This window comes from Phyllobates terribilis, unplaced genomic scaffold, assembly GCF_046119375.1.
Source record: "Phyllobates terribilis strain yellow unplaced genomic scaffold, ASM4611937v1 Scaffold_362__1_contigs__length_1925733, whole genome shotgun sequence".
NCBI classification, from domain to species: Eukaryota; Metazoa; Chordata; class Amphibia; order Anura; family Dendrobatidae; genus Phyllobates; species Phyllobates terribilis.
Window position 1 is genome coordinate 189,019 of NW_027363122.1, and position 12,771 is coordinate 201,789.

Genomic DNA, 12,771 nt, shown 5'->3' on the forward strand with positions numbered 1-12,771 from the left:
TGAAGAAGAATAACCTCATGACCCAATATCAACATGGCTTTACGAGGGACCGTTCCTGTCAAACTAATCTAATCAGTTTTTATGAGGAGGTAAGTTCCGGACTGGACCAAGGAAATGCAGTGGATGTTGTGTATATGGACTTTTCAAAAGCTTTTGATACGGTTCCACACAAAAGGTTGATACATAAAATGAGAACAATGGGGATAGGAGAAAATATATGTAAGTGGGTTAAGAACTGGCTCAGTGATAGGAAACAAAGGGTGGTTATTAATGGAACACACTCAGACTGGGTCACAGTTAACACTGGGGTACAACAGGGGTCAGTATTGGTCCCGATTCTTTTTAACATATTTATTAATGACCTTGTAGAGGGCATACAGAGTAGTATTTCAATGTTTGCAGATGACACTAAACACTGCAGGGTAATCAATACAGAGGAGGACAATTTTATATTACAGGAAGATCTATGTAAACTAGAAGCTTGGGCTGATAAATGGCAAATGAGCTTTAATGGGGATAAATGTAAGAAAATGCACTTGGGCAGAGGAAATAAAATGTATAATTATATGCTTAATTGTAAAACACTGGGCAAAACTGTCACTGAAAAAGACCTGGGTGTATTGGTGGACGACAAGCTCACGTTTGGTGGCCAGTGTCAGACAGCTGCAGCAAAGGCAAATAAAATAATGGGATGCATTAAAAGAGGCATAGATGCTCATGAGGCGAACATAATTTTACCTCTATGCGAGTCACTAATGCGACCACACTTAGAATACTGTGTACAGTTCTGGTCTCTGGTGTATAAGAAAGACATAGCTGAACTAGAGCGGGTGCAGAGAAAAGCGACCAAGGTTATTAGAGGACTGGGGGGTCTGCAATACCAAGACAGGTTATTTTTTAAACTCTTTTTATCGGAAAATTCCACAGGATAATGGTTACAAACAGATACTGTCATAATATAAGGTCAGGATAATCTAAACATTAACCCTTCTCAGTTTAATACAATTTCCATCACGTTCTAAATAATCAAACAGTTAGAAGAAAGAAAAAGAAAAAAAACAACAAACAGTTTGAAACATAAGCTTCATTGTGGAGCACTGCACGCTTTACTAAACCGGCCCATTCCTTATCAGAATTCAGTACATATAGCAATTACAGTTTCAATAGAGGTCCACTCTTACAGCCCATATATATCATATATCATTTCCCATGCACTCAAAAGGGCATATATCAGGACTCATAACGTGAGATTCACGAAGTCATAGCACCTTAAGTGTGTTACGGGAAAGTTACACCATCTTTCCCATATCCTTTAGAATTTCTGGGGACATCCCCTATTCCTATATACTATATTTTCATACGGTATTGTATCATTCAGTAGTTTTTTCCATTGGTTGATAGTAGGAGACTTTCCTCCCATCCATCTTAGTGGTATCGCTGTCCTAGCCATAAATATAGCCTCCCGAAGGAATATCCCATCATAGTGTGTCCACATTTCCTCGTCCACAACACCTAAGACACATAACTCTGGACTGCATTCAATTGGTATCCCAATTATCTGTTCTAGGGTAGTTATCACTTCACCCCAATATTTGCGTATTATTCCACAATTCCAAATAAGATGCCAGAAATCTGCTCCTGATTCCCCACATCTGTGGCACTCATCAGACGCCATTCTACCAACTCTATGAATTCTCACTGCGGTCAGGTAAGATTGATGTAGTATATATAACTGAATAAGTTTATTATTGGCGGCTGGTGACACCACCGTATGTGCTTCCATTGCATCATTCAACTGATCATCAGTTATAGAAGGGATTAATTGCCGCCATTTACTCTCAACAGAAAGTTGGGTAGAAGTGATTTTAGAATTCAGTAGAAAAGTATATATAGAGAAGATACCACGCCTGTAGGTTCTTGAGTTTTAAGTACTCCTATTAATGGATATTTAGATATTCGCTTTCTAGGATATGGGAATTGATGTGTTATGGCATGCCTCATTTGTAGATATCTGCAGAAATCCCTATGAGGGATTCCAAACCTTATACGAATTTGATCAAATGATAATAAAATTTTGTTTTCTAAAATCTGATTGTGTTGTTATTCTGTGTTGCTTCCAGAAGATTACGTCCTGTAGGTTTTTAAGCTGTGGAAATTCAGGATTATCCCGTATTCGGGTTTCTCCCATTTGATCAGTAAACCCCACGATATGCTTACTCTCGCGCCACACCTGCATCGCTAGGCTATGTGCAAATAATAAGCCCTGTGGTGGTCTGTAAGAGCCTTCTAATATAGCCCATGGTGTATTCTGATTTAATAAATGTATAAGATGCGCTTCTGCATTAGTTAGTTTATCACTGCTTATCCAACACTTCAAATATCGTATCTGACCAGCTAAATAATAGAGAAATAGGTCAGGCACCGCGTTACCCTCTTGATCCTTGGGTCTCTGCAGAGATCCAATACTTAGTTTGGGATTTGCTGAGCCCCATATAAATGTCGCCATCATGCCGTGCAGGTTCCGAAAAAAATCTTTGGGGATTATAATGGAAGAATGTTCTAATACATACAGACATTTTGGAAGGATAATCATTTTGATTAAGCTAATTATTCCCGCCACAGACAATAGAAGTTGGGACCAACTTTCAAATTTTTTCCTCCTCATATCTTTTATGGGGTACACATTATCCTTCAGATCCATAATCGGATTTTGATTAATTATAATGCCTAGATATTTGAATTTTTGTAGTACCTCTAATCCAAAAAAAACCCGGTTCAGTTATGTTATCTATAAGTGGCATAACCACAGATTTGCTCCAATTGATTTTAAGGACCAATAATTCCCCAAAGTTACTAATAAGGTCAATTGCTCTTTGAAGGGATTGTTCTATTTTGTTTAGAAAGAGGATCAGGTCGTCTGCGTATAACCCCGCTTTATCTATTCTAGAGTTTACACTAATACCTTCCACCAGGTGGTCCTACTTAATTTTTTAAGGGCAATAGGCTCTATCGCTAGAGCGAAGAGCATCGGAGATAAGGGGCAGCCCTGTCTAGTTCAGCTACGCAGGTTAAAGTATTCCGATAGTATTCCATTTACAAGAATGTTATCCCTTGGCATATAGTAGATCAATTTAATCCAGCTACAAAATGTATCAGAAAACCCAAATTTCAGGAGCACACGCTGTAGAAAGGTCCACTCCAAGGAGTCAAAGGCTTTCGCCATATCTAAAGAAGCTATAGCCCAGGGTTTCTGATACTTATGGCCAATCTGTGTCAACACTTGAGCTCTTCTAATATTAGATGAAGTAGACCTTCCCGGCATAAAGCCAGATTGATCCTCATGTATAATGTTTAATATTACTGTTTTTAATCTATTGGCTATGAGTTTCGTAAGTATTTTGTAATCTGTATTCAATAGGGATATAGGGCGATAGGAGCTGCATTCCTCAATTGGTTTATCTGGCTTGGGGATCAATACTATAGTAACATCATAGAAGGATTGGGGAAGAGAACGTCCCGAAAGTGCTTCAGAAAATGCTTGCAACAGAACTGGGGCTATCAGGTCTATGCATCTTTTATATAATTCTATAAGAATGCCATCGGGGCCCGATGCTTTCCCATTAGATAGAGACATGGCTGCTTCCCTTATTTCTTCCAAAGTGATATCTCCATCCGGGAGTGTCCGATGTTCACAAGAGAGTTTAGGGAATTCTATTTGATTTAGGTATTCATCAATTTCCTCTATAGTGTGGTTGGATTGGGAGTTATAAAGTTTTCTATAGTATTCTTCAAATCTGCTTGCAATCTGATCTGATTTAAGCAGCGGACTACCTTCCCTTGTGTTAATGGCTAGTATTGATGGGGATATCTGATTTTGCTGGACTATGTATGCTAAGAATTTACTCGATTGGTTACCCAGCTCAAAGTAAGTTTGTCTTGAAAAGAAAAGTTTTCTCTGCGCTTTTTCCTGCAGATGGGTCAGGTACTCCCTCCCTTTCCCAAGCCAGTTATGTAAGGAATTATCTGAGGAATTGTTAATATATTTAGCTTCTAATAATTTGCACTCATCGCCAAGCCTCTGCTCCCCAATAGACGATTCCCTTTTAATGTATGAAATCGTTGATTTAACGCATCCCCTAATATATGCTTTAAGTGTGTCCCATACTATCAATCTGTCAGGGAAGTCCCCATGACCTGCTATAAATACTTCCCCTTGATCTGGTATCCTATCATGTTCTCAAATAAGAGACAACCAAAACGGATGTATGCAAAACCTCTTGGGTCTGTTAGGACCCCCCAAATGAAAAGATGCTATCAGTGGAGCATGGTCCGACACCGTTCTAGGGGAATATTCAATTTTACTTAAATCCGAAAATGCAGTACTGTTTCCAAATATATGATCCATTCTAGATAAACATCGAACAGCAGGTGTGTAGCAGGAAAATTCTCTCTTGAGTGGGTGCTACTGCCTCTACAAATCAATCCAACCCACCTCCGTTATGAAAGTATGTAAAGTAGCGGTGTCTTGACTATCAGACCTAGTGTTGGCAGGGCTCATTTTATCCAAGTGTGTATTAAGAATCATATTGAAGTCTCCCATACATAACATTTTAGCATCTGGGTACTGTGATACAAAAATCACTGCCTGTTGGAGTACATCCATTTTGGCTGGTGGTGGGTTGTATATGTTGAGTCTCTTTTGACAGTTTGAACTGACTATCCCACTGACTTATGCACAATGGTAACTACACCTCTAGAATAAGAAGTATGTGTAGCGTGTTTGTCCCACTGTATCCAGGGTTTGTTTATTCTGGACACAGTGTCCGGGGTTAAATGGGTTTCCTGAAGGCATATTATTTGCGCTTGAGATTTACGTATCTGGGAGAATACAATATTCCCTTTCTTGGCATTCCCTAATCCACTAATGTTCCATGAGGGAATTTTAAGTGACGCCATAAAGGTTCCATTTAAAACATTTTTTTTAACCCCTTAATAACATCTGACGTACTAATATGCGTCTGTGCCCTGGGACTTAAGACCCAGACCCGTATTAGTACGTCATCGCGATCGCGCGCGCACACAGGCTGTGCGGGCGCGATCGCCGCCGGGTGTCAGCTGATTGTCACAGCTGACACCCGGTACTATGTGCAGGGAGCAGTCCTGCACCTCTCCCAGCACATTAACCCCCGCTATGCTGCGATCGAAGTCGATCGAAATCGATCGCGGCATTGCGGGGGCAAGGGGAGGTGATCGGCGATACTCACCTCCTCTTCCGGCTTCCAGCGCAGTCTGCAAAGGCTTCCCGGGTGTTGCCATGACGACCCGATGTCGTCATGACAACATCCGGGTCACCAGAGAGCAGGAAGATTGCTTGGACATGCGCAGTGCATCTCCAAGCAATCTTCACACTGTGCACTTCTGACAGCCTTCATGGCATAGGGATGGTGCTCCATTCCTGTGCCATGCAGGCGATCAGAAAAAAAAAGTGAAAGTCCCAGAGTGGGACAAAGTAATAAAAAGTATAAACTGTCTTAAAGTGGAAAAAAAAAAAAAAAATGTGCAAAAATATTATAAAAAAAATAAAAAAAATAATACACCAAAAATAAAAATATAATGTACCCATCAATAAATATTATAAAAAAAATAAAAAAAAAACAATAAAAGTACACATATTTGGTATCGCCGCGTCCGGAACAACCTGACCTATAAAACTGTCCCACTAGTTAACCCCTTCAGTGAACACGGTAAAAAAAAAAAAAAAAAAAAGAAGCAAAAAACAATGCTTTATCACCATACCGCCAAACAAAAAGTGGAATAACACGCGATCAAAAAGACGCATATAAATAAAAATGATACTGCTGAAAACGTCATCTCGTCCCGCAAAAAACAAGCCACCATACAGCTCCATCAGCCGAAAAATAAAAAAGTTATAGCTCTCAGAATAAAGCGATGCTAAAAAATATTTTTTTCGATAAAATAGCTTTTATTGTGTATAAGCGCCAAAACATAGAAAAATGATACAAATGTGGTACCGCTGTAAACGTACTGATCCGAAGAATAAAGCTACCTCATCAATTTTACCACACGCGGAACAGAATAAAAAAAAAAAAAAAAAAAAACAATTCCTGAATTGTTGGTTTTTGTTTATTCTGCCTCCCAAAAATCGGAATAGAAAGCGATCAAAAAATGTCACGTGCCTGAAAATGGCACGAATAACAACGTCAAGTCATCCCGCAAAAAACGAGCCGTCACATGACTGTCTGCCAAAATCTGGAAAAATTATAGCTCTCAAAATATGGCGATGCAAAAACTAGATTTTACAAAAAATGCATCTTTTAGTGTGTAACAGCTGTCAGTCATAAAAACCCCATATGATTCTGGCATTGCTGTAATCACACCGACCCGAAGAATAAAGTCGTCTAATCACTTATACCGCACAAGGAACGGCGTCAAAAATAAACTCTTGGGTTAGGATTGGGCTAGGGTTAGGGCTGGGTTTGGGGCTAGGGTTGTGCTGGGGCTAGGGTTGTGCTGGGGCTAGGGTTGTGCTGGGGCTAGGGTTGTGCTGGGGCTAGGGTTGTGCTGGGGCTAGGGTTGTGCTAGGGCTAGGGTTGTGCTAGGGCTAGGGTTGTGCTGGGGCTAGGGTTGTGCTAGGGTTAGGGCTGGGGTTGGGATTTTTTTCAAAAGTAAGAAAAAAAGATGACGATATGGCGACTAGTGTTGAGAGCAAGTGCTCGCTACTTGAGTTTGCATCGGGTGCTCTGGTATGCATTGAGTATCGTGGGTATTTGAGTGACATGCTCGAGTCTCTGCCCCATATGCTTCGCGGCCAAAAAACTTTATGGGGATTGCCTGCCATGCACGAGCGATCCCCGCATGTTTTTTTTTGGGTGTCTAATAACCGTGAAACATGCGGAGCAGGGACTCGAGCATGTCACTCAAGCACAAGCTGTACATGGTGCATACCTGAGTACCCGATGCAAACTCAAGTAGCGAGCACTTGTGCTCAAGAATAATGACAACTTATTCAATATGATGACCTAATGTAAACAAATTCTGTGCCGTACCTCTGGGTTCAAAATGTTCACTATACACCTTAATAAAATCCTTGAGGGGTACAGTTTCCAAAATGGGGACACTTGTGGGGGAGCTCCACTGTTTAGGCACATCACGGGCTCTCCAAACGCGACATGGTGTCTGCTAACAAATTGAATGGAAAATCGGCTCAAATTGTTAGCGGACGCCATGTTGCGTTTGGAGAGCCCCTGTGTGCCCAAACATTGGAGCTCCCCCACAAATGACCCCATTTTGGAAACTAGACCCCCCAAGGCACCTATCTAGATGCATAGTGAGCACTTGGAACCCCCAGGTGCTTCACAAATTGATTCGTAAAAATGAAAAAGTGAAAAAAAAACACTTTTTCATTTTTATGAATCAATTTGTGAAGCACCTGGGGTTCCAAGTGCTCACTATGAATCTAGATAGGTGCCTTGGGGGGTCTAGTTTCCAAAATGGGGTCACTTGTGGGGGAGCTCCAAAGTTTGGGCACACATGGGCTCTCCAAACACAACATGGCGTCCGCTAATTATTCAAGCAAATTTTACAATCAAAAAAGTCAAATGGCGCTCCTTCCCTTCCGAGCCCTGCCGTGCGCCCAAACAGTGTTTTTTCCCCAAATATTGGATATCTGAGTGCCCAGGGGAAATTGCACAACAAATTTTGGGGTCCATTTTTCTTGTTACCCCTGTGAAAATAAAAAAAATTGGGTCTAAAGTAACATTTTTGTGAAAAAAGTTAAATGTTCATTTTTTTCTTCCACATTCAAAAAATTCCTGTGAAGCACCTGAAGGGTTAATAAAGTTCTTGAATGTGGTTTTGAGCACCTTGAGGGGTGCAGTTTTTAGAATGGTGTCACTTTTGGGTATTTTCTGTCATAAAGACCTCTCAAAGTGACTTCAAATGTGATGTGGTCCCTAAAAAAATGGTTTTGTAAATTTTGTTGGAAAAATGAGAAATCGCTGGTCAACTTTTAACCTTTATAGCTCCCTAACAAAAAAAAATTTTGGTTCCAAAATTGTGCTGATGTAAAGTAGACATGTGGGAAATGTTATTTATTAACTCTTTTGTGTGACATATCGCTCTGATTTCAGGGCTTAAAAATTCAAATTTTGAAAATTGCAAAATTTTCAAAATTTTCACCAAATTTCCGTTTTTTTCACAAATAAACGCAAGTGATATCGAAGAAGTTTTTCCACAATCATGAAGTACAATATGTCACGAAAAAACAAACTCAGAATCAGGGGGATCCGTTGAAGCGTTCCAGAGTAATTACCTCATAAAGTGACAGTGGTCAGAATTGTAAAAATTGGCCCGGTCATTAACGTGCAAACCACCCGCGGGGCTTAAGGGGTTAAACATTCTATATTTAAGTAAATAGAACAGAAACAAATGACATCAGTGCAACATATGGAATTATAGACTAGGAAATTGAGATATCATAACAATATCAATAAAAAGACAATAGTATCTCAATGGAACAAATCAAGGCACGTGAAACAATATATAACAAGACAAATACAAAACTAACGCTAGTATACCTAGACAACAAGAGACCTAAGCTAGGAAAATGAATAATATCTGAATAAAGTATCAGAAAAGAATTAATACAAGGGAGCATAATGTATGAGAGACATCACATACCAAAACAAAGTTATGTGTGTTGCGGCGCGTTGGCAAGATTAATAAACAACCTGAATGAGGTAGGAGATAAACAGTAATGGGAAGGAGAAGGAGGTGCTCAAGATATGACAGAATAAGTAGTTGTTATTTTTAACCCACAAAACCGCTAAACGGGCCAGGTAGGTTTCCAGGGAAAGCAAACCTCACGAAAATAGGAGTGCTGGGAAGTCTCCCAACTAGTGAGCTCCTCCAACCGCCTAATCATGTCAACCTTATTCAACCACTCAACGTAAATGGGGGGTGTAACCTGCAATCAGTGCAGAGGGATCAGGTATTTCGCCGCCCCAAACAGTAGAGGGAGCAGATCATGTCTTGTAGGTTTAAAATTTTGAGACGGAAAGGATAGTAAGACTTCTTTCGGAGACAAGGGACCCCTTATCATACCTAGGTCTTTCAATGTGTCCCCTATTTTAACCCAAAAAGGTCTAATATTAGGGCAGTACCAAAATATATGGGACATGTTTCCCACCCCTGCTTTACATCTCCAGCAAAGGTTAGAGTCAGACGATCCATAATGGCATAATAGTTCTGGCGTTCTATACCACGGTATTAATATTTTGTATGAATTCTCTTGCAAAGAAATGCACCTGGAGAATCCGTGAGAATTAGTAAGAATGGATTCGACTTCTTCATCCGCCAAAGAGATGTTAAGTTCCTTTTCCCAAGAGTATATAAAGGAAGGTTTTTGGAAGGACTGAGGCAGGATCATATGGTTATATATCTTCGATATTCCTTTAGGAAAAGGGAACGAGAGTTTACATAGCATGTCCACCCATGAACCTCCTCCCACACCAGGGAATTTAGATTTAAACATCGAAAGAATGTGGGTGACATGTTTATGTTGTAAGAAATTAATGGGGCTTGCGGAGGAATTAACCGGCCATGAATCCAGCAATGGGATTTTATTGGTCAGGAACTCTTTGATTGAACAGTTCGGCAAATCCAACCAAAGATTATAGGGATCTGAATAATTTGGGTCTAGAAAGTACGGAATGGTAGAAATAGGGGCCTGAGCTGAGGGAAGTATGCTCTTTTTTAGATCTTTATCTAAGTCGCGTTTAATCTTAAGGGAAGTGGTAATAGTAATATCACTTATGGCCTCGGAAGTGCGGACAATATTTGCCCATATGTATTTGTGTGGATTATTACCCAGGAGTAGAAGATCAATGTCTGAGGCTTCCCCTCTCTTGGATGCACTGGCTAATTTGAGCCATCTATTTAAGTGGATTGCTTAATAATAGTTTAGGACACTAGGAATGCCAATACCCCCTTTATGATTAGGTAGGGTTAGGATTTTATGAGGAAGTCTAGATTTTTTATACTTACAAATGTATTGGGATAGGATCTGTTTTATTGAGGAAAAGAAGGCTAAAAGAAGATTTATAGCTGATGTATAAAAAAGAAAGTAAGAAAAGATGAAAGATATCTAAAGATAGGCCATGCGTACGGGGGGCCGTCCATAGGAAGTTATCTCATCAATCACGTGCCAGCTGTAAGGTGCTTTGATAGCTCATCGCACATGTGTATACTACACGTGTTTGCAAAAGGGACTTCCGGGCGGTGCGCAATGGAACACATGTGTGGAACGCATGCGGACCATATGGAGCGCAACCTCAAAAAGGTCCATCCCCACTTCCTAAACCATGAACCTGGAGGACATGGCATACATATCAAGGAATGACAAGGGAGAATGGGAGGGGAATGGGGAAGGAAGGAGGGAAGAAGAAAAGAAAAGAATAAACCAAATGTAAAGACAGAAAATAGATGCTGTAGGAGCATCGATTACCATAAAGTGAAATGTGAAAGTGTGTGTGTGTGTGTGTGTGTGGGGGGGGGGGGGGGGGGGGGGTGAAAACGAAAGTAAAAGTGTAAACTAAAAAGAAAAATCATATATGAATGAAAATATGTATTTGTTGAATGTAAAGTGTAGAAATAACGAAAATAATGTATGTATAGTGAAAAAGCAAAGAATAAGTGAAAATTAATAAAACAAATATATGTAAATAAGTGCTAATATGTCTATAGTCAAAGAGAGGCTAAGTGTAACAATTAGAAACATTTAATTATGCTAGGATTTTATGCCACGCAATCACGGAGAATAAGGGGAGAAGCCTACCCTTCTATCAGTGTCAACCGTCATATACAAAAAACATGTTCTTCCCAAATGGGGACCCCGCAACTCACTCCTGAGATCAAATAATGACATGTTGGATATATATCACTTGTTAAAAAGACAGCACCATTCAATTTTATAGTCCATATTCATCATTGATGGATAATTCCAATCCAAATATTTCTTACTTAATTTGTCCATTGCCATAAATTTCCGTGGACAATGCCACGAATTTCAAAAATATTCAATATGTTTCAGGTTCACTTGTTAAAGGGACACAGCGCCATCTACAATTATAGTCCATGCATACAAATATATGTAAATAAGTGTTAAGATGTCTATGGTAATGGATGGTAATCGATGCTCCTACAGCATCTATTTTCTGTCTTTACATTTGGTTTATTCTTTTCTTCTTCCCTCCTTCCTTCCCCATTCCCCTCCCATTTTCCCTTGTCATTCCTTGATATGTATGCCATGTCCTACAGGTTCATGGTTTAGGAAGTGGGGATGGACCATTTTGAGGTTGCGCTCCATGTGGTCCGCATGCGTTCCACACATGCGTTCCACTGCTCTGCACAGCTAGGCTTTACTCCACGGGTCCGGTTCCTGTATAGTGGCGTGCGGCCCATGGGAGCTGTGAACACGCGCATGTGACATCACCTACTGACTTCCAGGGATGCGCTACATGTGGACCGCGTGCGTTCCACACATGCGTTCCACTGCGCACCACCCGGAAGTCCCTTTTGCAAACAGGTGTAGTATACACATGTGCGATGAGCCATCAAAGCACCTTACAGCTGGCACCTAATTGATGGGATAACTTCCTATGGACGGCTCTCCCGGACGCCTGGCCTATCATTAGATATCTTTGATCTTTTCTTACTTTCTTACCAATTTTTAATAGGTATATTGACTACTCCATGGCACTTTGCATAGTTGTAAGCAGTTGTTTACGGTCCAACTAATGCAATGAAATAATGCAGACAATTTTTTCTAAATACAAGCACTTAGCACTTTATGATCATAGATGTAAATGTCTGACTCCCTACCATTTAATTTAATTTATTATATTTGACTGAGTATTGCATAATTTTCACTTTGTCAAATCTGTTTACATCGGTCTATAATACCGGTTCAAATATGCATCAAGTGAATAAGGTGGCTTAGTTTTCTGCTATACAATCATGATGAATGTGATATGACCAAGCTATATATTGCATCTCTCTTTTCTGGATGTCCCCTGTCATTTTTTTAAAAAGAAAATTGTTTTTCTGTTTTTTTATATGGATAATGAATAAAAAATATTGATTTTTAATTGAATTTAGAGTCTCTGTTATCCTGATGGGTTTGAAACAAATAACCACATAGGATTAAGTGTATAGTAATATTTTCACAGTGTCTAGTGTTGCTTAGAATTTCTTGGACTAGGTGAATAAATATCAGCTAATATCTACGGATTTTAACCAAGATTATAACATTATAAACACTTGAATTACAATTCATACTAAATTCGATTACAATATGGGTCAATTTGGGTCTATGCCTTGGATTTCATCTGGATTGTAATACAATTTTCCATCTTGGACTATTACCATAGAATTACAATCTATCTTCAAGAACCAGATTATAAAAAGATCATAATCCTTTTTTTTTCATCTTCCAATTGAAACAATCTTCAATATTTGCATTAGGTCAGCGAACTTCTATTCATACTTCACTCTGACTGAATGGAAACTTAAATCAAACTCCTTCCCCCCAGGTCGATGGAGAACATCTTGATCCCCGGCAAGTGTCCACATATATCATTAAGCTACTTTTAATGTACTATATGTGTCTTACTAATTTTTCTGTCTTTCTTTTTTCAGCAATTAATTCATAAGGAATAAGCTATAATTTTAACAAGTATAAGTTACATGTAA